The sequence below is a fragment of the Amblyraja radiata genome, chromosome 9 (assembly GCF_010909765.2).
Source record: "Amblyraja radiata isolate CabotCenter1 chromosome 9, sAmbRad1.1.pri, whole genome shotgun sequence".
Taxonomy (NCBI): Eukaryota; Metazoa; Chordata; class Chondrichthyes; order Rajiformes; family Rajidae; genus Amblyraja; species Amblyraja radiata.
The window spans coordinates 48,137,672-48,163,157 of record NC_045964.1 but is presented as its reverse complement, the minus strand read 5'-3'; the positions used below and the strand labels follow the sequence as shown (position 1 = coordinate 48,163,157).

Genomic DNA, 25,486 nt, shown 5'->3' with positions numbered 1-25,486 from the left:
AGATGCTGCCTGGCCCACTGAGTAACTCCAGCATTTTGTGTCTACCTTCGATTTAAACCAGCATCTGCAGTTCTGCAATGAGAAAAACATTTTTCACACAGAGAGTGGTGAATCTCTGGAATTCTCTGCCACAGAACGTAGTGGAGGCCAGCTATATTTAAGAGTGAGTTAGATGTGTCCCTTGTGGCTCGAAGGGCTGAATGGCCTACTCCTGCACCTATTTTCTATGTTTCTACGTTCTTTCTTACACAAGGTATTCTGTATCTCATTTACCAAATAAATTGATGGGTTGTGCAACTAGCTTGAGTAAATTTGCAAGACCAAATTCAATGTCAAATCATACATGGAAATTAAAATAAGGGAGAAAATAAGAGACATAACAGGAAGTAAAAGTAAAATATATTTTAATATCTCCAAGAGCCACCAAAATCTATTGCAGTTAGATTTCATGTTTATTTTACTGTTTTAGTGCCAGTTAGGCTGACACAATGATTTACATCCCATAACGTTAACTGGATATTTTGCAAAAACAGAGAAGACAATTTCTTTGCCATGTTTGCAAATCACTCTTACATAGTCAGTGAAGTGTTTGATGCATTTTAATCGCAAGTCAGATCACTGAAGTGCAGTTTTCACAATGTTAATGGTAGAATGGAATATTAATCCTGCAATCTTAGAAACATAGAAAAATAGGTGCAAGAGAAGGCCATTCGACCCTTCAAGTCAGCGCCGCCATTCAATATGATCATGGCTAATCATCAAAAATCAGTACCCCGTTCCTGCCTTTTCCACATATCCCTCGATTCCTTCAGCCCTCTTCGGATACCAGCATTTACCTGAGGTTTTATGTGACCTCTGCAGCACAATAACAGGGAGCACCATGCTCCTCTATTACTTTGTCAGCAAATTATGGTTCTTACGCTTTCCCATGTTAACTGCTCTAAACAGGTATTTATTACACTATAGGATATCCATTGTCAGCTGCATGAAGTACTGAGAGTCCAGTAACCAGTACAAAAGAGTTACCTTTTCAAGCCCCAATTCATTTTGCTGCTAATGAAATGCTAGCTGAAGTGGTACAAATACTGCCCTATATCATTAGTCTTACAATATTCTATTCAGACTGTGCCCAGAATCTAAATCCTGTAATTACACAAACATGTTTAAAGATTTTGTGTTGGACTCCTGTTGAGTGTAGCTGCCAGTGGAAAATGAGAGTAACACATGCTGCGAAAGGGTTTAAAAGTTGCAATAGAAACTAACATTTGTAAAGATGTATAAAGATATTTGCAACTTAAAGATATATCTATGTATTATTGATATTTTGTAGAAATACCCAATTTTTTTAGTGTAGTTTAGAGATACAGCGCAGAAACAGGGCCTTCGGCACACCGAGTCCGCTCCGGCCAGCGATCCCCGCACACTAACACTATCCGACACACACTAGGGACAATTTACATTTATAGAAAGCCAATTGACCTACAAACCTGCAAGTTTTTGGAGTGTGGGAGGAAATCAAAGATCTCGGAGAAAACACATGTAGGTCACGGGAAGAACGTACAAACAACACTAGTGGTTGCGATTGAACCCGGGTCTCTGGCGCTGTAAGGCATCAATTCCATCGCTGCGCCACCGTGCTGCCATGTTAACAAACCATCTAATGCCCCTGTTCCACTTGGGCGACCTCCACCGCGACCTTTGGCGACCTTGCCCGCTTTTCATAGTCGCGGGAAGGTCACCACGAGGTCGTAGGAGGTTTTCATCACTCTCCTTCATGGTCGAAAGTGGTCTCTGTGTAGTCGAGGCTTCAGCTTGGTCGCGGCGAATTTTTCAAGATGTTAAAAATTGGCCGCAACTAAAAATAGGTTGCCCTTAGTCATAGGTCTAGTCGTAGCTGGTCGTAGTAGGTCGTGATGCTAGTCATAGGTGGTCGAAAGTAGTCAAAGGTAATAGCTCCGGGGTGAAAAAAGGTCAGTAGGAAAAAAAGGTAATATAAACAGCAGAACGTCACCACTGTCACTCCAAGGCATGTTCATTCATAGCTGGAGAGTTTTTTGGAGAGGAGACTTGTGTTTTAGAGATGGCACCAAAAAGGCAGCAGCGCAGGGGGAGGGCACAACCCTAAAAAAAAACTGGCATGCCCACCCAGGAGGAGGAGAGGCAGGAGGTGATGCCACAGGAGGTGATAGTGCAGGAGGAGGTAGCCCTGCATGAGAGACCCCTGGAGGAGGAGACCAGGGTGGTAGTATATGTCCCCACCATCCTTCACTGCCTCATTTGAAGGCAGCAAAGCAGCCCTTTCTCCTGTGTCTGACACAGCATCAGAGGCAGATGCCCCATTGGTGGTGAGGGAGGGCTGGAGGAAGGTTATGCCCTACACCTTCACCAGGCAGCAGTTACAGCAACAATGATACAGTGAATCTAGATCCACAGAAGGTGTATCGTAAGGTTGTTAAAGTAATCAGTGCCACCCAAGTTGACTGGTAGACTTCATAGTTGAGCTAAGTCAGAAAAGTATTTGCAAACCCAGTGTTCATCCGAGGGATGAACTACTTTTGTTTTTTCCGGGATGCTGCAATGTTACAGCTTGGGTTTCTTATCGATTGACCATGCTTGAGTTAAACATCGGAAATAAGTGCAAAAAAAGCAAAGTGCTGGAGTGACTCAGCAGGCCAGGCAGCATCTATCTGATGGAATAGGGGGGGGGGGGGGGGGGGGGGGGGGGGGGGGGGAGGCAGAAAGCTGGAAAAGAGACAGCGGTAGGGCAAAACCTGGCAAGTGATAGTTGGATACTGTGGGTCGAGGGGGGTGTGCTGATTGGCAGGTGATAAAGGCTAGAAGTGAAAAGGAGACACAAGGGCATCAGATAAGGAAAGATGAGGAGTGAAATGGAAGGCTGGAGGGGGGAGTTATGGGTGGAAGTAATAATAATAATAATAATAAATGTTATTTAATGGGCCCTTTCAGACATCTCAAGGACACCTTACATAGTAATCGGAATAAAAACATATAATCGGAATATAACAAGTAATAAAGACATCACAGAGACACAAATTATAAACAGAATTCAATCCAAAAACAGAAAATCAAAAACACAATGTGGACCTTGGGGATGGGAGACAAGTGTATGGAGGTGAGGAATGGAAGAGGGTGGGAACATTTTTGTGGGGGGTGGTGTCAAGAAAAAGAGAGGGGAGGTTTACTTGAAACTGGAAAATTCGAAATTCATTCTATTGGGTTGTAAGCTACTTAAAATAAGTGTTGTGTGATCAGAGTGATTATGGTCAAGACTGTTGCCTATTTTCCTATTTAGATTGATACACGAGGCACACTTAGTTTAGGTTGTGAATGAATGAACAAATATGTGAACTTCACCTTCCGGGATCATACCTTCATCTGAGAGTGTACACGGTCTTCCCAAGGGTTCTACTCAAGCAACTTACTTAGATGCTGAGCAGTGCATCAAGTAAAAGATGTCCACATGCAGTTAAGATCCAGGCAATGGTCATTCAAACATATCAGCATATCATTGGTATGGTAGGGTATGCTATTTTATTTGTCACATGTACTGAGGTACAGTGAAATTTATTTTAGTATAAAGTTCAGTACGTACCATTATACCTAAGCACTTAGATACATAGTAGGTAAGCATCTCATATACGGTGCAAGTGTATAGCAGTAGTATGCTGAGACAGTAGACAGAGTCACCAGTTTGGCGCATTTTTCAAGTACCAGTTGTTGTAAGTGTAGGGCAGCGGTATTGCAGTATTGCAGCGTTGGCCTGGCCAAGCATAGCGTGGTGTCCTCCACCGCTGCAGGTCGCATCTGGTCCACGTGCTCGGCCCCTTCTTCGCTGGCGCAATGCTCGCCGGGAGCTCCCGTCGTTGAACTTGAAGGTGAGAAGACTGTATGTAATAGGATCCAAATACCTGGGTTGATCCTCATCGCCCCAAATCAAGTGAGGTTCGACCATCATAGTTTAAGTGTAAGGATGTGTAATGGTCCTGGTTGTATCAGGTTGAACTATCAGCACTGTTTTTATATGTTTTACTCAAGAGCAATCATTCTGAAAGAAAACCAAGCTGCAACTATACAGAAGCTTTGAAGAGATTAAAATCATTCATCCAACATCTGAGCCGTGGGTCTGCAAATATTACTTAGACTTAGCTCAATATTAAAATCCTGTCAATCAATTTAGTGACACTGAATCTTTTAGCAAACTGAGACATATGGCTATGTGAAGATTCAAGCTTACCATAAGGTGGGTGTCATTTCACTGTTATTTCTGAGTTCCCTTACAAAGATTATCGGGGAGATGCTATATTAGCATATGGAATTGTGTTCAACAAATGGGTAATGGGCTGTTCCTGGTCTGGGTTGGGGAACGTTTCAGTCACAGAAATATTGTGACATCTAGTCTAGCATCAAGCATTGGAACACATTGCCATGGCTGGTGATGGAGGCAGATACAATAGTGGCGTTTAAGAGGCTTTTAGGCAGTCACATGGAAGTGCAGGGAATAGAGCTATGTGGATCATGTACAGGCAGATGAGATAAGTTTCATGTGGTATCATGTTCTGCACGAACATTGTGGCCGAAGATATCACTCCTGTGCTGAACTGTTCTATGTTCTATGTTTTATATTATCAACATTCCTTTTGTTGGTGCAATAAGCTACCCTCCATCATTCCCGCCAGGTCCCCAGGCTCAGATAGGTGGTACTGAATGGAAGGAACTGACAGTTCAGATACATGCACAGAGTCTCTTGCCCAGAGTTGGTGAATGGAGGACCAGAGGAAAAAAATTAATAGGAATCTGAGGGGTCACACAAAGGGTGGTGGGTGTATGGAACAAGCTGCCAGAGGAGGTAGTTGAGGCTGGGACTATCCCAGCATTTAAGAAACAGTTATGGCCCTGTCTCACGGTGCGAGTCCACCCACGAGTGATCCCGAGTTTAAAACAAATGAAACTCGTGGTAATCACGTAGAATTAACGCATTGAAGGCGCTTCTGGTCTGCAGTGTGCAATAGTCACCAAAATACACTGCATCTTTAGAAAGGAAAAATACAAAACATGTCAATCCCACTGGATAGGCCTTCGTCATGGTGCTGTACAACACGGAAACAGGTCCTTCAGCCCAGCTTGGCCGTGCCGTCCAAGTTGGCGTCTTGGGGTAGTCCTATTTGCCTGCATGTGGCCCTTAGCCCTCTAAACCCTTCCCATCCATTTATCTGTCGTTAATAACATCAAATATTAAGTCTACGTGAGCCTGCTTCAGTTTCCTGGGTCCAACTCAGATAGAAGTCTCCCCCCTTTCCAGGGTTAATCGCTCTGCTGTTTATAATGCTCTCTGCATTATGAAGTCCTTGACAGTGAACCCCATGGGCAATCACTACCAAAGTGTCTGCCCGCACAGTCAGTACACCTCTCGTACACTTGTCTCCCGTACTAAGTCACCCCTCCCCTTCCCCCATCCCCTCCACTCACCTGACAGAGATTGTGAAAAATTGTCATAGTTATATAATGATCCCCTCCCCCCCTCCCCCCCACCTTTCCCTCCCAACTCCAATCCCACCCCGACCCCCTGGGAAACTGAAGGGAGCGACAATCAACTGCCACGGGTACAAATAATGTCATACACAAGAAAGGGCAGATGCTGGTTGATAAAAAGTGAACACACAATGCTGGAGTAACACAAAGACGCAGCAGAATTTTGGAAATATCATCCCGTCACCCATTCCTTCTCTCAAGAGAGATGCTGCCTGTCCCGATGAGTTAAAGAGTGCCCACGGTAGACTCACGAGTCACTACGGTAAACTAACGGGCTGCTACGTTCTTACAACGAGTTTAAAAGTTTAAAATTTTTACTTCAAGAGTAAATTTGACTCGTGGAAATCTTTCATCATGTTGAAAGATTTTCACGAGTTAACAAGTTTCCCGAGTACCTGCCATTAGCGTTACGAGTTGCTAAGTTACGTCCACGAGTTCCGACATTCCCGCTACGTTAATTCTACGTGATTACCACGAGTTTCATATGTTTTAAACTCGGGATCACTCGTGGGTGGACTCGCACCGTGAGACAGGGTTTTAGACAGGTACTCAGACAGGACAGGTTTGGAGGGATATGGACCAAACGCAGGCAGGTGGGACTGGTGTAGCAGGGATATGTTCGCCGGTGTGGGCAAGTTCGGCCGAAGGGCCTGTTTCCACACTGTATCATCATATAACTATGACAATTTTTCACAATCTCTGTCAGGTGAATGGAGCTGGAAGAGGGCTTGAGAGAGGAACAAGGTTCATAACATAACACACACCGTACTGGGGTAACTCAGCAGGTCAGGACCCATCTTCAGACTGAGAAAGCTACAAAAGATGTGGAGATGGGACAAAGCCTGGCATTTACTCAGAGCTCTTACTCACAGTTGGTATGGGCATGATGGGTCAAATGGCCTCCTTCATTATACAAATATTCCGCACCTATTGACTTACACCATCTCCTCTAACACTACCCCTGCCATTGAATTAATCTTCCCAAGGCAATATACTGTAGATGCTAGAATTTCAAAAGTTACAAAAAATCTGGAAATACTCAGCAGGTTGGAGAAGAAAAAAGATTTTAGATTGCTGACCATGGTTTGTGTGATTGACCTTTCATCGCGCTTCGAAGAAGCCAAACAAGTGATGGATTTTAGGGAAGGTCAGAGACAGGGAAAAGCGTGAGGGGGAGAGGAACAAAAGGGAAGGTCTGTGATAAAATAAAAGATGGATGTGATTAAATGGGGCTTTTATATTGCAGTGTGCCCCAACTGTCAAAGGTGGCAGGTTGAAATTAAATGAATTGCCTTCACTATACTTAGGATGCTGTGTACCGTATTGCCTTGCTCCCACCACCAGGAAAAGGCTGCTCAGATTTAACACGCTCTCCTGTGTTTAATCAGGAATTCCAATATCATCGGCACAGCACATTCCATTTTGTTTTATCACCTTTCTCTCAAACACTGATTATACATTCATAAATATTCACATGATGTTTGCTTCAGTCACAAACTGTCAAACTATATCACCCTTCACAGCCCCCTTTGTAAATTAAAATTTCCATATACTTAAATTCTTATTTTTAATGTTACAATCATGTTCTCTTAATCTTTGTTGTTCAATTATTATAAACGATCCATTAATTTCATCCCATATATGCTTACCATTATTTTCACATTAAAATGATTGGTGTAAAATGTCCTTTCCTAATGATTAAGATGGAGGGACAGAGGTGCAGCAGATGATTCTGCTGCTGCACAGCGCCATGGCCCAGCTTCAATCTAGATCCCAGGTGCTGTCAGTGTGGATTTTTGTTTAGTTTAGAGATACAGTGAGGAAATAGGCCCTTTGGCCCACCAAGTCTCCAGAGACCAGCGATCCATGTACATTAACACAAGCCTACACAACACAGAACAATTTACACTTATAGCAAGTACACAAACCCAAACCAATTTACCTACAAACCTGTAATTCTTTGGAGTGTGGGAGGAAACTGAAGATCTTGGGAAAAAAACCCACGCGGTCACGGGGAGAACGTACAAACTCCGTAGATACCGTACCCATAGTTGGGATTGACCCCGGGCCTCCAGCGCTTGCAAGCAGCAAATCTACCATGGCGCCACCATGCCGCCCATTTGCACAATCTCACTATGATTCAATCTCTTACCTTGCCGGAGATGTGATTGTTTTCTGGATTGTATCTCCGGTCGCTCTGCTCATGGAGCTGGCGGCTTTGCTCGAGGCTGATTTTGCGCCCCACCGCGGGGCCGTGTACTTGTCATCGGAGCCTGCAATCACTTGCCTGGGATTGACGCTCCAACCGGATTTCAACATCGAGGAGCTTGCAGTCTCAGGTAGAGTCTGATGTCGGGAAGTTCCAAGTTTCAGGAGGTTCAACCAGCCCCGACCTGGGGTCCAATTGCCCGGCATGGAGGAGCTGAGATCCCACCGATACGGGAACTTGATCGCCCTGATGCGGAGGGTTCGACCGCCGATTCCGGGAGCCAAGATGCCCCCCCCCACCCCCCCCCCGACAACGGAAGATTCGAGTGCCCCGACCGATGGAGGACAAAGAAGGGAAGAAGATTGAACTTTCTTTGCCTTCCATCACAGTGAGGAATGTGGGGGAGTCGCTGTGGTGGATGTTCATGGTAAAAACATATTTGGGTGTCTTGTTGCTCTTTATTGGTATGACTGTATGGCAAATCGAATTCCTCGTAGGTTGCAAAACATACTTGGCTTATAAAGTACTATTATGATTTTGATTATGATTGTGATGATTCTGTGGGTTTCCACCAGGTGCTCCAGCTTCCTCCAACATCCCATGCATATGCTGCTGGGTCCATTGACTATTGTGAGGTTGCAGTGGAATTGGGAGATGGGGGAAGTTGATGGGCATATGAGAGAGAATAGGTTACAAGAAATAAGTAGGAAAGTAGAATTGATGGGGTTGCACTGAGAGTCAGCGTAGACTCAATGGGCCCAATGATGGTCCTCCAGCATTTTGTGTCTATCTTCGGGCCCAATGACATCCTTTTTTAGACTTTACTTTAGAGAAACAGCGCAGAAACAGGCCCTTCAGGCCACCAAATCCACGCCGCCCAGTGATAACCCCTGTACACCAACCTACACACGCTAGGGACAATTTCACATCTTACTGGAGGCAACTAACCTACAAACCTGTATGTCTTTGAAGTGTGGGAGGAAATCGGAGTACCTGGAGAAAACACATACAGTGACAAGGAGAAAGTGCAATCTCCCATAGTCAGCATCATACCAGGTCTCTGACGCTGTAAGGCAGCAAATCTACCCTTGCGCCACTATTCCACCTGCAGTCTTTTCCGTAATTAAGAAAAAACATAAGAATTTAGAACCAATCTCCCCCAATACAGTAAAGTCTCTAGGTTCAATTTCTTCATGAAATATGTATAAATGACTTCATAAAATGTCTCTGAATATTTAAAATAATTACAAATAAAGCCTAGGTGGCCTAGTAGAGATATTCCAATGACATTTTCCTGCCTTGTCAAAGCAATCCGTTATCTCAGCATTTTCTGTTAAGTGGCCATTCAACTTCTAATGTAGGTTAAGAATGGAACACAAAATCTAAAAATGTTCTCACTGGTCCCATGAGATGTTTATTCCTGATTCCAGGAAATGATAAATATTTGTATGACATGGATATATTAATGTACACTGACATACAAAAATATCCTCATTTAGCAGTATCCTGATATATTAATCATTCTCTGGAGCTACAAGAAACTGCAGATGCTCGAATCTTGAGCAAAACACAAAGTACTGGAGTAACTTAGTGGATCAGGACAGATCTGTGGAGACAATGGACAAGCGATGTTTAGGGTCAGGACCCATCTTCAGACTCTCAGGACTTCACCTTTCAAATTATTTCAGCAACAGTGGAGGTACAGATAATACCAACAATTTATGCAGAATATTGATTCTGCCATGAAATTAAGTGGGTTCTGGCAGGTAACCCATTTCATTTCTTTGGTAACATTTATTTCTTTATTCTTTCCAAGTCATTGAAATTGAATAACTTATCCTCTGGCACCTAATGGCGTTTGCTATAATTCTGACATAATAGAAAGTATGCACTTGAAGCTTCACTCAAAAGTATGCACTGAATGTGGGAAGATGTGATTCACTCAGGACTGTGGTGCCAACATTGAGATTGATTGTAGTATGTTGCTGGCATTATGAAAAACATTGAAATTGCGCAGTCACACCACAACAAAATATAAAACCTGTTTTTAAATAATAATAATATAATAATTATATCTTTTATTGTCATTGCACATAAGTGCAACGAGATTTGGTATGCAGCTTCCATCCGATGGCATAATTTAAATAACTAATAAAATTTAGATTTAGATACCCCGAGAACATGTTTTGTAAAAAGAACATTACAACAGTAAAATAGTCAAAACAGTTCAAACAGACTAAAGTGCAGATGTGTCTGTGCGTAAAGTGCAGATGTGTCTGTGCGACGTGAGTTCAGACACAATTGAGTTCAACTCAATTACACAAGTTCAGTAATGTATTTACATAGCATAAAAATTAATTTAATTGAAATATATGCAGCTCCACAATGGTCATTCAGAAACCATCCTTTGCCATTCATATTAATTAGGTCAATTGCTCTGCCAGGCATTCATTCTTTTAGGTCAGCTTAAGCACCGTTAAACTAGCCATTATCAAAGAAGTATTTGTGATTTTAAAATATTAAAAATCTGCACATAATCCCTTTGCCTCAATAATTAGCCCTTTTGTTGTAAAGCAGAAAAGCAATGGAATAAGGAAGCTTGTCTCAGCTAATGCATATCCAATCAGCCGTTTGTTGTTTAGAGCACACTTTCTTGGGGATAGGTTTCTGTGATCGTATGCTGCATTTGGTATTCAAGAAGGACATCAGAATGCCAGGCAATTTTCTAAACCCAACATATTTTTGTATACTAAATAATCCATACTTAGCCAACATGCTTGACTTTGTTGGCTGAAACTAATCTGGAATAACCTCCAAAGACATCAGAGTTTAGCAGTCAACTATTCATTAGATTTATCTTACATTTTATTTTATTTATACTTGGGATCTAGGCACTGTTGGCAGGTAGGTTTATGGCTTGGTTTATTATTGTCATGTGGACTGTGGTACAGTGAAAAACTTCACTTTGCATGCTATATGATCATATTTAAATACATTCAAAAGGTGGCACAAAGTTCTGGAATAAATCTATGAATACATCTTCTATAGATGGTACATATTGTAGCCACCGTGCGTGAATGATACAAATGGAGAATGTCTGAGTTTGTCATGGAGTGCTAATCGATATTTATGCTGAATGGTGTTTATGTTTGTGTGTGTGGTCAGAGTTACACTCACCCAAGCAAGCAGAGAGTATTCCACCACAGTCCTGGCTCATGCCACATAGATAGAGAAAAGCAATGGAAAGTCAGAAGGTGAAGCATATATAAGGTTTGGGGAGCTGAAATCAGCCAAGGTCCTTGCAAGAAAGAAGTAAAATAAGAAATTAGGAGGTTCAAAAGGGACCATGACATTTCCTTGGCAGGTAGTATTAAGGAGAATCCCAAGGCATTTTATATGCATGGTAGGGGCATGAGGGTAGATAGGGAAAGGATAAGCCCACTCAAGGACAAAGGAGGGAATTTAGACATGGAGCCAGAGAAGGTGGATGATGTCCTTAGTGAGTACTGAGTAACAGAATTCAGCAAAGAGCCGAATCCAAACATGATCGTTAGATTATGGAGGAGGGAAAATTGATATTCAAGGGCATTGGCATAACCTTTATACAAAGAAGAGGTATTGGGTGTCTTATTTATGGAGTTGGAATAAAACAAATCATCTTGTCTCTGATCGCATGATAAAAGCCAGATTGTTAATGAAGAAATTGATGATCGTTGAGCCGAGACATTGCCCTAAGGATCAATTACCACAATTGGGAATGATGAATCTGGACAATGAAAAATGTCTCCTTCAGTCCCATTGACTCCAATTGCACTTGATTCCTTGATACAATAGTCAATCAAATGTCAAGCAATGCTACTCTCATCTTGCCTCTGGAACTTATCTCGTTTGACTATAATTGGGTAAAAACCACAATGAAGTCAAGTAGTTTGGCATAATCCAAGCTAATCAACAGTGTGTAGGTCTTTTATGAATAACTTGTATGTGATGGCATTATTAACATCATATCCCATATTTTGCTGCTCATTGGAATGATGTCTGGACTTTTCTTGTACTTATGAAATATTGTGAGCAATTTTGGGCGCCATATCTAAGGAAGAATGTGCTGGCTTTGGAGAGAGTCCAGAAGAGGTTTATGAGAATGATCCCGGGGATGACTGGGTTAATGTACAAGGAGCATTTGATGGCTGATTCTGTACTGGCTGGAGTTTAGAAAGTTGAGGGTGGATCTAATTGAAACCTACCAAATAATGAAGGCTGAGATAGAGTGGATGTGGAGAGGATGTTTCCACTAGTGGGATAGTCTAGGACCAGAGGGCCCAGCCTTAGAACAAAAGGAAATAACTTTAGAATAGAGATGAGGAGGAATTTATTTAGTCGAATGGTGTTGAATCTGTGGAATTCATTGCCACAGATGGCTGTGGAGACTGTTTTGGGTTTTGGGTATTTTTAAAGCAGAGATTGATTAGTAAGGGTTTCAAAGGTTATGGAGAGAAGGCATGGTTTAGAGAGAAAAATAAATCAGTCATGATGGAATGGCAGAGCAGATATAATGAGCCAAATTACCTAATTCTAATGCTATGCCTTATGACTTTAATCTGAAGTTACAGACAGTATTGGAACACATTTCTGTTGCTGTTAGTTGTTCCCAGTACTTTGTGGATATCAAATTTTGAGCTGTCAACTCTGTTCTAAATCTAAGCCATTTAGCAAGAATTGTAGGTTTAGGGTTGGGGCTGGTTTCTCAGTATGAAGAGATAATTTCCTGATCAGTTGCCAATATTGATGGGCAGATCAATATGGGGTTTTTACCACCATGTCCCTTCCCTCCCCACCTACTGCAGATATTGTTCAGGTATCAACCTTCTTCATTAGCAACGTTGGTACACTCTGTTTTTATTTCAGATTTCAGGCATCTGCAATTTCTGGATTCTCAACTCTAAATGACTACTTGTATCAGAAACTGGGTCGACATTTTGCAAGTGAGAAGCACAAGTTAGCCAAATGTAAAGGTTATGCCAATGCTAAACACAGAATTAAAGTGATTCAGCAGAAATAATGCTGGTTGTTCAAATATTTTCTTAAGTACAGTTTTACCAATTTTCTTGTCATATTAAGTAGTTTTATTGTGAAGGTTTTATGGAAGTAACATCAGTTTCAATCTCTCCAATAGCCTAATTTATTAACCTGAAAAATCACTTAACATGCTTTATATAAATACATTCAGGACTATTTTCTATCGCGGTGTTTGTCTGATTCATGTCTCTCTGATTTAAATGGGGTTTGATATTTACACTTTCAGCTTTTTATACTTTCAAGTTGCAAATGGAATTGCTCCTAAATCAAATCCAAGTTTGACTGCTCTCCTTTAACAATATATCCTGACTTTTATTCTAACACTAATGTATAATAATAAACTTGAGTGAGGAAACCACCAATTATTTCGAGTTAACTATTCCACATGAACTATAGTTTCCAAAATAATATGTTTATATTCATAGCAATGGAGGGGCAACATTACAGAGTACCTCCGTTCAGCCTATTGGAAATACAAGGATGGAGTTAAAGGGAAAGGGAGTATAAGAAAAGTTAAGAAAGACACCAGAATTAACAAGACAGAAAGCTTAAGAAGGGATAGGAGAGCATGGACGTGAAATAGGAATTGATATGAAAGGTGAGGTGAGTAATGGATTAAAAGTATTATATATGAATGTGCAAAGTATAAGAAGTAAAGTGGATGAGCTTGAGGCTATGTTAAAGATTGGTAGATATAACATTGTGGGGATTACAGAGACATGGCTGCAGGAGGATCGAGACTGGGAACTGAATATTCAGGGTTATACATCCTATAGAAAGGACAGGCAGGTGAGCAGAGGACGTGGGGTAGCTCTGTGGGTGAGGGATGAAATTCAATCCCTTGCATGAGGTGACATAGGGACTGACGATGTAGAGTCACTGTGGATAGAATTGAGGAAGTGTAAAGGTGAGCAGACACTAATGGGAGTTATATAAAGGCTCCCAAACAATAGCCTGGATAAAAGGGTACAAGTTGCAGCAGTAGTTAAAATTGGCATGTAACAAAGGTAATGTCACTGTGGTTATGGGAGATTTCAATATGCAGGTAGACTGGGAAAATCAGGTTGGTTCTGAACCCCAAGAAAGGGAGTTTGTAGAGTGCCTCTTAGATGGGTTCTTAGAGCAGCTTGTACTGGAGCCTACCAGAGAGAAGGCAATTCTGGATTTAGTGTTGTCCAATGAATCAGATTTAATAAGGGAACTCAAGGTAAACAAGATAGGAGGTAGTGACCGTAATATGATGATTTAATCTGCAATTTGAGAGGGAGAAGGTTAAATCAGAAATGTTGCAGTTGAACAAAGGGGACTATGAAGGCATGAGAGAGGAGCTGGCCAAGGTTGACTGGAAAAGGATCCTAGCGGGAATGATGGTGGAACAGCAATGGCAAGAATTTCTGGGCATTATCCAGAAGATGCAGGATCATTTCATTCCAAAGAGGAAATAAGATTCTAAGAGAAATAAGAGGCAACCATGGCTGACAAGGGAAGTTAGGGATGGAATAAAGCTAAAAGAAAAGGTGTATAATATAGCAAAGAGTAGTGGGAAACCAGAGGATTGGGAAACTTTCAAAGGACAACAGAAGGTAATAAAAAGGGCAATATAGGGTGAAAAGATGAAGTACGTAAGCTGGGTAAGCTGGCCAAGAATATAAAGAAAGATAGTTAAAGCTTCTTTAGGTATGTTAAGAGAACAAGATTAGTAAAGACAAATGTGGGTCCCTTGAAGGCAGAACAGGTGAAATTATTTTGGGGAACAAGGAAATGGCAGAAGAGTTGAACAGGTACTTTGGTTCTGTCTTCACTAAGGAAGACACAAACAATCTCCAAGATTTACTACAGGACAAGAGGAGAGAGTTCCTCTAGGGAGACAGAGGAACTGAAATAAATTTGCATTAGGTGAGAAATAGCATTGGGTAGACTGATGGGACTAAAGGCTGATAAATCCCCAGGTCCTGATGGTCTGCATCCCAGGGTACTCAAGGTGGTGGCTCCAGCAATTGTGGTCGCATTGGTGATCATTTTCCAATGTTCTATAGATTCAGGATCAGTTCCTGTGGATGGAAGATAGCTAATGTTATCCAACTTTTCAAGAAAGGAGCAAAAGAGAAAACGGGGAATTATAAACCAGTAAGCCTGACATCAGTGGTGGGGAAGATGCTGGAGTCAATTATTAAAGAAGTAATAATGGCGCATTTTGGTAGCAGTAAAAGGACTGGTCCAAGTCAGCGTGCATTTATAAAGGGGAAATCCTGCTTGACTAATCTTCTGGAATTTTTTGAGAATGTGACAAGTAAAATGGATGAAGGAGAGCCAGTGGATGTAGTGTATCTGGACTTTCAGAAAGTCTTTGATGAGGTTCCACACAGGAGATTAGTGGGCAAAATTAGAGCGCATGGTATTGGAGTGAGGGTATTGACATGGATAGAGAATTGGTTGGCAGCCAGGAAACAAAGAGTAGGAATAAACAGGTCCATGTCAGAATGGCAGGCAATGGCAACTATTTACAAAATATATTGATGATTTGGATGATGGCATTAAAAGTAACACTAGCAGATTTGCAGATGACACAAAGCTGGGTGCCAGTGTGAACTGCGATGAGGATGTTCGGAGGTTGCAGGGTGACTTGGACAGGTTGTGTGAGTGGGCAGATACATGACAGATGCAGTATAATGTAGATACAAGAACAAAGAGGCAGATTATTATCTCAATGGTGTCAGATTAGGGAAAAGGGAAGTGTAACAAGACCTAGGTGTCCTTGTACACCAGTCACTGAAAGTAAACATGCAGTTACAGCAGGCAGTGAAGAAAGCTAATGCACGTTGGCCTTTATAACGAGAGTATAGGAGTAAAGAGGTCCTTCTGCAGTTGCACAGGGCCCTGGTGAGATCACATCTGGAGTATTGTGTGCAGTATTGGTCTCCTAATTTGAGAAATGACATATTTGCTATTGAGGCAGTGCAGCGTAAATTCACAAGGTTAATCCCTGGGATTGCGGGACTGTCAAATGAGGAAAGATTCGAAGGAGTGGACTAGTATTCACTGGAATTTAGAAGGATGAGAGGGAATCTTCTAGAAATGTATAAAACTATAAAAGGATTGGACAAGCTAGATGCAGGAAAAATGTTCCCAATGATGGAGCAGTCCAGAACCAGGGGTCACAGTCTAAGAATAAAGGGGAGGCCATTTAAAACTGAGATGAGAAAAAAACTTTTTCACCCAGAGAGTTGTGAATTTGTGGAATTCTCTGCCACAGAAGGCAGTAGACGCAAATTCACTGTATTAACTTAAAATATAGTTAGATAGAGCTCTAGGGGCAAGCGGAATCAAGGGATATGGGAAAAAGGAAGGCACGGGTTACTGATTGTGGATGATCAACCATGATCACAATGAATGGAGGTGCAGGCTCGAAAGGCCAAATGGCCTCCTCCTGCACCTATTTTCTATGTTTCTATGTTTTTATTGAGTCCCTGGTGACCAGCAAGCACTCGTTTACACTCATTCCATATTATTATTTCCACATTGCCAGCAACTGCCCTCCAAATTGTACAAATCATTTACACACTATGGGCAATTTACATTAGCCAATTAATCTACTAACCTGCAATTTTGGGATAAGGGAAAAAACTAGAACACCCAGAGGAAATCCAGCTGGTTGCAAGTTCATAATTTCATAAGACATAGGAGCAGAATAAGGTCATTTGGCCCAATGAGTCTGCTCCACCATTCAATCGGAGCTGATCTATTCTTCACTCTCAATCCCATCCTCCTTCCTTCTCCCCATAACCTTTGACACCCTTACTAATCAAGAACCTATCAATCTATGCTTTAAATATACCCAATGACTTAGCCGCCACAGCTGTATATAGCAATGAATTCCACAGATCCACCACCCTCTGGCTAAAGAGGGTGATGAATCTCCTCATCTCATTTCAAAAGGGACACCCTTTTATTCTGATGCTGTGCCCTCTGGTCCTGTACTCACATCGGGAGAACATGCAAACTCCACACAGAGAGCATCAGAGCTCCGGAATGAAGCCAGTTGGCTGAAGCTATGAGGTAGCAGCTCTATTAGCTGTTCCACTGGGCAACCCGATGATACTGGGAATACTTTCCCTGCTCACTCCAAAGAAGCACATAATTTTCAATGAGGAAGTGGCTCCCATGGTCAGAGCTGAAAGAAACACTTGGCCTGGCAACAATGATCTCCGTAAGAATCAGCCAAAAGTGCTAATGTACATTAATTATTAACATTAATTTTAACTGGTTACATCAGAAGACAAACAATGAGTGCCACTTGCCAATGCCATGATGTCCATGGAGATCAATGTGTAAGTTTAGTTGGCTACTGTAAACAAAATACATATATCACTAAGTCCTGTAACATTTGAGGTGAAGAAAAAAGCAGAACATACTGGAAGCCCTCAGCAGGTTAGTTGGATCTAGAGAAAGAAAAACAGTGCTGACACTTCAGGTTCATAACTTTCTGTTAGAACTATATTTCCCCACATATGCTAGCTAACCTATTGAATGCATCCAGTATTTTTGGCTTTTATTTCAGATTTCCAGCATCTATATTTTTCATTTCATGAATTTTTGAAGGTAACACATTCTGCACTTAAACTGTTCAGCTGTTTTGGAATTCAAGCATGTGTTACAATAATTTCCCATTGTCTTAACAAACTGATGACACACTGAGCTTGATATCCTAAACTCCACCTTTTCCTATTCTGTCCTATTCTATCTAATGTCAGTTTCTCATGTGTTACTGTAGCCATTGCACCGCTAATCCGTCAGCTGCTTCTGTTAACCTGGATGATAATAACTCTTCTGAACTGCCTTTCATTCTCACAGACAAGAGACAATTCATCTTTTTTTAATTTAGTTTTAGATACACATCAGGGAAACAGGCCCTTCAGCCCACTGAGTTCATGCTCACCATCAATCATCCATTCAAACTACTTCTATTCTATCCCACTTTCTCATCCACTCCTACACACTAGGTACAATTTTACAGCGGCCAATTAACCTACAAACCCACACATCTTTGGGGTGTAGGAGGAAACCGGAGCATCTTAGAAACCCATGTATTCACAGGGAGGAAGTGCAAACTCCTCACAGACAGCACCCAAGATCAGGCTCGAACCCAGGTTTAGTTTAGTTTCGTTTGAAGATATAGTGCGGAAACAGGCCCTTTGGCCCATCGAGCCAGTACCGACCGTCCCTTCACACTAATACTATCCTGACAATTTATGATTTATGATTTGTATATGAGGGACAATTGACAATGTTACCAAGCCAATTAGCCTACAAACCTGTACACCTTTGGAGTGCGGGAGGAAACCGGAGCTACCAGAGAAAACCCATGCAGGTCACGGGGAGAACGTACAGACTCTATACAGACAGCACCTAGTCAAGATCGAACTTGGATCTCTGGTGCAATGAGGCACTAACTCTACCAGCTGTGCCACTGTGCTTCATTTAGATTCTGGTTGAAATGCTGGAGCAAACTAGGAGGTCTGCTTGACCATTTAAAGCACTTTAAATTATTCAAAATCAGCGTGACCATGGGTGCACCTCAGTCAACTACAGGGCCTGTCCTACTTACATGTCCTTGGCACGCTAATTACGCGACCTCGTGGTCGTGTTGAGGCGCATGGGCACCGTATGGCCGCACGGGGCCGGTCCCACTGAGAAGCGCGGAGGGGTATGGAGTTGTGCGCAACATCGCGCGGGGCTCCGAAATTTTTGTCGCGAACAAAATCTTTGTGCGCCAACGGCCTGTCGCGTAACTGACAACCAAAGTGAGACAGGCCCAAGATCCTGGCGCGATGCAACGTCTCACCTGCAACAGCAGCAGAAGGAGGCAAACGATCGCCGAACTCGGCCTGGGGCTCTCGGCCGTTTCGGTCCGGATCCGCCCCCACTCCAGAGAGGGGCCAAGAAAATTGAAGAGGGCCACAAAATGCAGGAGTAACTCAGCGGGACCGGCAGCATCTCTGGAGAGAAGGAATGGATGACGTTTCGGGTCAAGACCCTTCTTTTCAGACTGAAGAATCTGCCGGTCCCGTTGAGTTACTCCAGCTTTGTGTCCATTTTCAAATGACGTCACGCGCTCCAGACGGCTGTGCTTACTCATGAAGTCACGGGTGGCCTTCGCGGGACTGTCGCGACTCAACGCGACCACGAGGTCGCGTAATTTGCGTGCCAAGGACCCGTAAGTGGGACAGGCCCTTACCTGTTTCATGTTACCTGGTCTTAGAGACAGTACTCAGACACCGCATGTGGAGTCCCTCAGTATTCTAAGCCGAGCCCATCTCTGAAGGGCCATTTATTCACTTGCACTTGCAGCACCTTGCAGTAGAAGTTGTTTATGCTCAGCTGGATGAGGAATAAAGTCTAACCAATGGGGAAATACTAGGAAATGCTTCATTCCGGAAATGCTAGGCCATCGGGTATCGGGTTGTCAAGGTAACCATAGAGTGACTGGTAATTTTGAATTTAACAGTTCACTGATTAGGCACAGATATCACGATTGGTAATTCTCACAAAGTATAAATCTTCCTTTAATGAGCTCATGATTTATGAGTTTTACATTTTAAAGCTGACTTTCATTCGATAATATATCTGTCTACACAATTGGAATGCTGCTTCACAATTCATGGCAATTTGCAAGTATTTCTAAATATAATTGGAATTAAATTTTTAATGAAATAATTTATTTCTGACGGACATTGGCAATGCATTCGGATTCTTATTTCCTCTGATCAAATGATAAAAGTGCATTTGGATATTTGGGTAGTGGCTGAGATTTCCAGTCTATAGCCTTCTCAGACAACTTGCCTGACATCTGCTTTAGAATTGCCCATATCAAGGAAACTTCATTTCCCATGACATACACCAGGACTTTGTGCATCTCCAGGCCTGGCAAGCCTCGCGATGATTCAGATAGTTGGCAGCCTCAGCAGCCAATTCAACCCAGAGTTCAGTTTCCAACCTCATATTATCTCCATCAACAACACTGACTACTTTGATCTCATTGATATTATTCTCCTCCATTCCTGTTCTGCTATTCCACCACTGAAAACCTTGTTCATGTTTTTTATCCTCAATTCTCTATATGTTTCAGCTGTGCTTCCCAAATCTTATCCTGCACCAAAATGTTCATCCATCATCCCTGTCCTCATTGAGTCACATTGACTCCTGGTGCCACAATGCCTCAAATTTTAAAGTTACTTTCCCACAACATTGAAATAACCTTTTTCAATCCTAAAATACTTCACTTCTGAATTCTCTATGTCTATCAATTATGCCTCTTAAGCATTGTAAGAAAATATTAGATATTTGTTAAGAGGAACATAATTTGGATGTCACTAGTATGTGAGTGGAGATCAAAGTGAATTCCTATCTTGGACTGCTATTAATAATGCATGTGATCAATGATGTTCCTGCATCAACATTAAACACCGCTGTTATGTAACTCATTAACTCCACCGCTCTATCCCACATGGAGAATATGGAAGTAGCATTATAAAATCATCAGTAGATGCATAATTGTGGAAACATCCCCCGTATCCCTTGGTCCAGTCACCAAGTACCAAAGATTCTGCAGATCTTTTGTCCACACCATTGCCATGACAGGAAGGGTTAAAGTTGCAGTTCAGACTGAATGCATTGTAAGTAGGTATTAGATATTTGTTAAGAGGAAAATAATTTGGAGGTCACCAGTAAGTGAGTAGAAATCAAAGTGAATTGCTATTTTGACTCCTATTAATAATGCATGTGACCAATGAGAAACTAAGAAACAATTCTACAGACACAAAATGCTGGAGGAACTCAGCAGGTCAGGCTGCATCTCTGGAGAAAAGGAATGGGTGACGTTTCAGGTCGAGACCCTTCTTCAGAGCTTCTCATAATTCCAGGATTCTGAAGGAAATCGTGACCTGAAATGTCACCTATTCCTTTTCTCCAGAGATGCTGCCTGACCCACTGAGTTACTCCACCTTTTTGTGTCTGTCTTAACATCTGCAGTTCCTACCTACACAATTCTACAGATCAGGTTGAGACAGGATCAGTGGAAAAGTGTCTGGTTTGCTGAGCTGATGCCACACCACTGCTGGCACACCTTCAGACCATACTTACCTCAGCAGGAATCCAACACCTCCCAACAGAGTTCACCAGTCTACCTCAATTTTAATCATGTGCCCTACTGCTCTCATCAGGTTGCTCAGACCACATGATCAACTCTCGCAAAACTACCTTCAAGTTGTGACCATTTATCTCTGATTAATATACAGTCACAGTCGGTGGAGTTTAACTTTGCCTAAGTCCTTCTACTACGGGTACTGTTTGTACGGAGTTTGTATGTTCTCCCTGTGACCAGCATGTGTTTTCCCCGAGATCTTGGGTATCCTCCCACACTCTAAAGAAGTAGAGATTTGTAGGCTAATTGGCTTGGTAAATGAAAAGTTGTCCCTAGTGGGTGCAGGATAGTGTTAATATGCGGGGATCGCTGGTCGGCATGGACCCGGTGGGCTGAAGAGCATGTTTCCGTGCTGTATCTCTAAACTAAACTAATCTAAATAAAAGGACATATGTTTGGAATGGAGATGAAGAAGTCTTTCTTTAGCCAAAGGGTGGTGAATCTGTGGAATTTATTGAATACCAAGTCATTGGTATTTTTAAAGTGGAGATTGATAGGTTCTTCATAGTAAGGGTGTCAAAGGTTACGGGGAGAAGACGTGAAAATGTGGTTGATAGGAAAAAATAGACAAGGCCAAGATCGAATGACACAGCAGACTCAATGGGCTGAATGGCCTAAGACAGAAGACTATGTCTTGCGATCTTATGAGATTGACAGACATTTTTGAAATTCAAGACCCTGCTTCAGATTGATGCTGAAAAGAAGAATATTATCCTTTTTATTTCTCTATGAATCTCAAAAATAGTTTGACAGAGGAAATTAATTGAAATTTATCTTCAGCATCAAACTTGTTTCTCTTTTTGTAAACATTAACCTGTTAAGCCTAAGGGAATCAAGCCATGTAAGTACAGCCAGTCCTGATGGCTTCTACAATCTTTCAGAGGGAGCAGGGTTCTGCCGCAAAGATGCAATGTGAAGACACTGACTGATTTACAGAGATCAAAACACAAATTATTAATTCATTGTTAATCCAAAGTGACTCGTCCGAGTTTTGAATCATCTAATTTGCAGAAGATTATGTGCTGTTACTTTGATGCTCTGTGCTAAGAGTGCTGAAGTGAAATGTAGATCATAGAACAGTACAGCACAACAACTGGCACTTTTGTCCATGATATCTGTGCCAAACTTGATGCCAAATTAATTAATCTATTCTGCCTGTACGTGATCCATAGCCCTCCATTCACTGCATATTTATGTGCCTACCTAAAAGCCACTTAAATGCCATTATCATCTTTGCTTCCACCACCATGCCCGGCAGCACGTTCAAAGCACCCACCACTCTCAGTGTAAAACAAATTTGCTACGCGCATCACCTTTAAACTTTCCCTCACTCACCTTAAAGCTATACCTTCTATTATTTAACATTTCTACCCTGAAAGAAAAGTTGTAATATTTAGCATTTCTACCCAATCTATGCCTCTTATAATTTGATAAACTTCTGACAAGTCACCCCTCAGCCTCCGACAATCCAGTGAAAACAATCCGTATTCTTAACATCTCTTCGTTGAGAAGGTTAATGACATTGTAATGCGTCCTTTACTCTGAATCAAGATGAAATAAGAACTTTGACAATGTCTGAGCATTTCCTGTATCTTTCTGTATTCTTCACACAGCATTAAATAAGATGGAAAAAAATGTGTTTATATAATGACTTTTGTGGAATTAAAGTGACTCCAGGTGCTTCAAAGAATATTGTAACTCCCTTTCTGATCAAGAATAGTGATTGACCACATTATTGTTTCTTTGCAGCCCCTAATAGGTTTTTAATGTACACCGTGTCAAAAAAATTGTATTTTATAAATGTGATCATTGTATTAAAAGAAACGTGAGAAAGCTAAGGTTTGTTTCCTTTGAGTGACAGGGCTGTGCAATTAGATTAATATTTGGTATGCATCTTTGTCCAAACTCAGAATTCACAATGAGCAGGTCAGGAGAAACAAAAACAGTTAATAATTGATAAATAGGTATTACTTTCAACAGCAACAAGAAGTAAACAAAAAGTAATCACTTGGACAGGTTGTTTCTCAGACTGCCTTTGGAGAATTGTGTGCAGTTCTGGATGCCCAGTTTTCGGAAGAATGTCATTAAGCTGGAAAGAGAGCAGAAAGTTTCATAAGGAAGTTACCAGTACTAGTAAGCTTGAGTTTGCATTTGAGTTACATAGAGAGGCTGGTAGGCTGGGACTTTTCTTCCTCAGGTTGAGGGGTGACCTTCTGGAGATCACAAGTGGTATAAGTAAAGTGGATGGTTACAGTCTTTATCTTGGGAATATTAAATCCGGTTTTTAAATTTTAGACCAGAAGTTTCTCCATTAAATTAAGTTCCAATTCCAATATCTTTTGATAGTTTGGATCTTGTGAGAGAAATAATGTTGAAACAATGAGCATTCCTCATCATGTACAGTGAAGCTGACAGTAGCTTCGGGATTTCCCTACATGTATAGTTTAAATAAATAAACGTAGTTTTCCCAAGCTTAGGGTTCAGAATGATTTCACAAAGTATGCAGCCTTATGCTTCTGAGGTGGTGTAGAGATGGTGGGTGGCACAGTGGCACAGCGGTAGAGTTGCTGTTTTACCGCGCCCGAGACCCGGGTTCGATCCTGACTACGAGTGCTATCTGTACGGAGTTTGTACATTCTCCCTGTGACCGGATGGGTTTTCTCCGGGCGCTCCGGAGTCCTCCAACATTCCAAAGAGGTACAGGCTAGTAGATTATGTTGGTTTCGGTAAGTTGTAAAATTGGCCTTGGTGTGTGTGATAGTGTGAGTGCAGACTCGGTGGGCATGGGCCAAAGGGCTTCTTTACATGTTGTATCTCTAAAGTCTACAGTAAATTCTAAAAGTCTAAACTGTTGACCTCACAGCCACTTCCAGTTAACTGACTGAGTATTTTAGTTGTCATTGAGGATGAAGCTTTAAGTCAGCCAAATTTCCCCACTGTTGTTCTCAGTCAGATTGGCCGCCATTCCACTTTGAAGTAAGATCGGAGAAGCAAGAAACTGCAGATGCTGGAATCTTGATCAAAAAGCAAACTGTCTGAAGAAGGGTCTCAACACAAAACATCACCCATTCCTTCTCTCCAGAGATGCTGCCTGTCCCGCTGAGTTTCTCCAGCAATTTGTGTCTATCTGCTGGAGGAATTCCATTGGTCAAGCAGCACCTGCGGAGGGAATGAACAAGTGACCTTTTTGATTGGGACCCTTCTTCAGGTCTCTGTGAAGAGAGTGGTCTATCCATTCCCTCCACAGATGCGGCCTGACCCGCTGAGTTCCTCCAGCAGTTGTTCTTTTTTGCAGTAATATACACCTGATCTATGCCCGTCATGATTTATATACCAATATAAAATCAACCTCCCAAGCAGATAGTTCAGTTGCTCATTCAACCATGTTGCTTTAGAGTTTTAGGGTTGACCCAGGCAAGCCAGCACGAGTTTGGCTGGGAGTTAAAATGGTCAATTTCAGCACTGTAACTTCTAATTCCACATAATACAATTTCCTGAATGTGGCCCTTTTCCCTATATTTTTTGCCTTGTCACATATTTCACTGAGGTTGGAGCAATGAGGCAATTTACATTCCGGTGAAGCAGCAGGATTAATGAGATGCTGACAGCTATGGTCCCACAGGACTTTTAAAACATTCAGAAGTAAGCAACCATATTAACTATAAATAGTTAAAACATAAAAAATCCACATATAAAAAATCTACAGTGCACATCAATGAATGAAGTATTTAAAAAAAATAATAGATATAAATATGAATTTATTTTAAGTGCAGTCCTCTACATAAATGTCAATTATTTGGATATGTAGTTTGACCACATTGATATAAAAATAAGGCGTCTTGCAAATAGCAAGATAAAACACGTGCCAAAGATGCAAATAGCCTAATTTTCAACTTCATTGCATTCTATTTGGTATCTTTGGTTGAAAATACTATTTATCAAAAATAACTTTGATATGCAATTCATCAGATACAAGGCAGAATTTCCTGGGGGAAATTAGTGCACAAAATGCCCTTTTTTAAAAATACGTTTTCATTTGGTTGCCGCTATAAGCTAACATATTTTAGTTTGCATTTTCAACAAGGTCAATTCAAGTTTTAGTTCCCTCCTGCCTCTTGAAATAACTTCTGTCTGTATATCTTTCAAAAATGGTAATTAATATTGTAATTTGTAACAGAAATATCTGATTATGATTATATTTATTACTTTCTGGGGAGCACAATTATGTTCGACAGTACTTAAAATATCTGAACAGCAAGCGATGATTGCTGGAAAGCTCTATTGCCATTATTTCATTAGCATAATTCTTGATCCATATAAATATATTTCACGAGGAAAATAATTTTAATTGTTAATTTCATTATTTTATTTCTCTTCCTGATGGATGCCTTTGGTTCATTCAGGTCTGATTGAATTTCATTGAATTTCATGATTGTAATATATATAGATTT

At 41.5% G+C, this 25,486-nt stretch overlaps 1 long non-coding RNA gene across 1 annotated transcript; it reads left to right on the top strand.

Moving 5' to 3' along the window:
* Positions 1 to 5,154: 5,154 nt before the first annotated feature.
* On the top strand, positions 5,155 to 15,173 carry LOC116977347. The gene is made up of 3 exons (XR_004413200.1): positions 5,155 to 5,165; positions 6,763 to 6,768; positions 15,046 to 15,173. It is a non-coding gene; the product is annotated as an uncharacterized LOC116977347 (long non-coding RNA).
* The last annotated feature ends 10,313 nt before the right edge of the window (positions 15,174 to 25,486 follow it).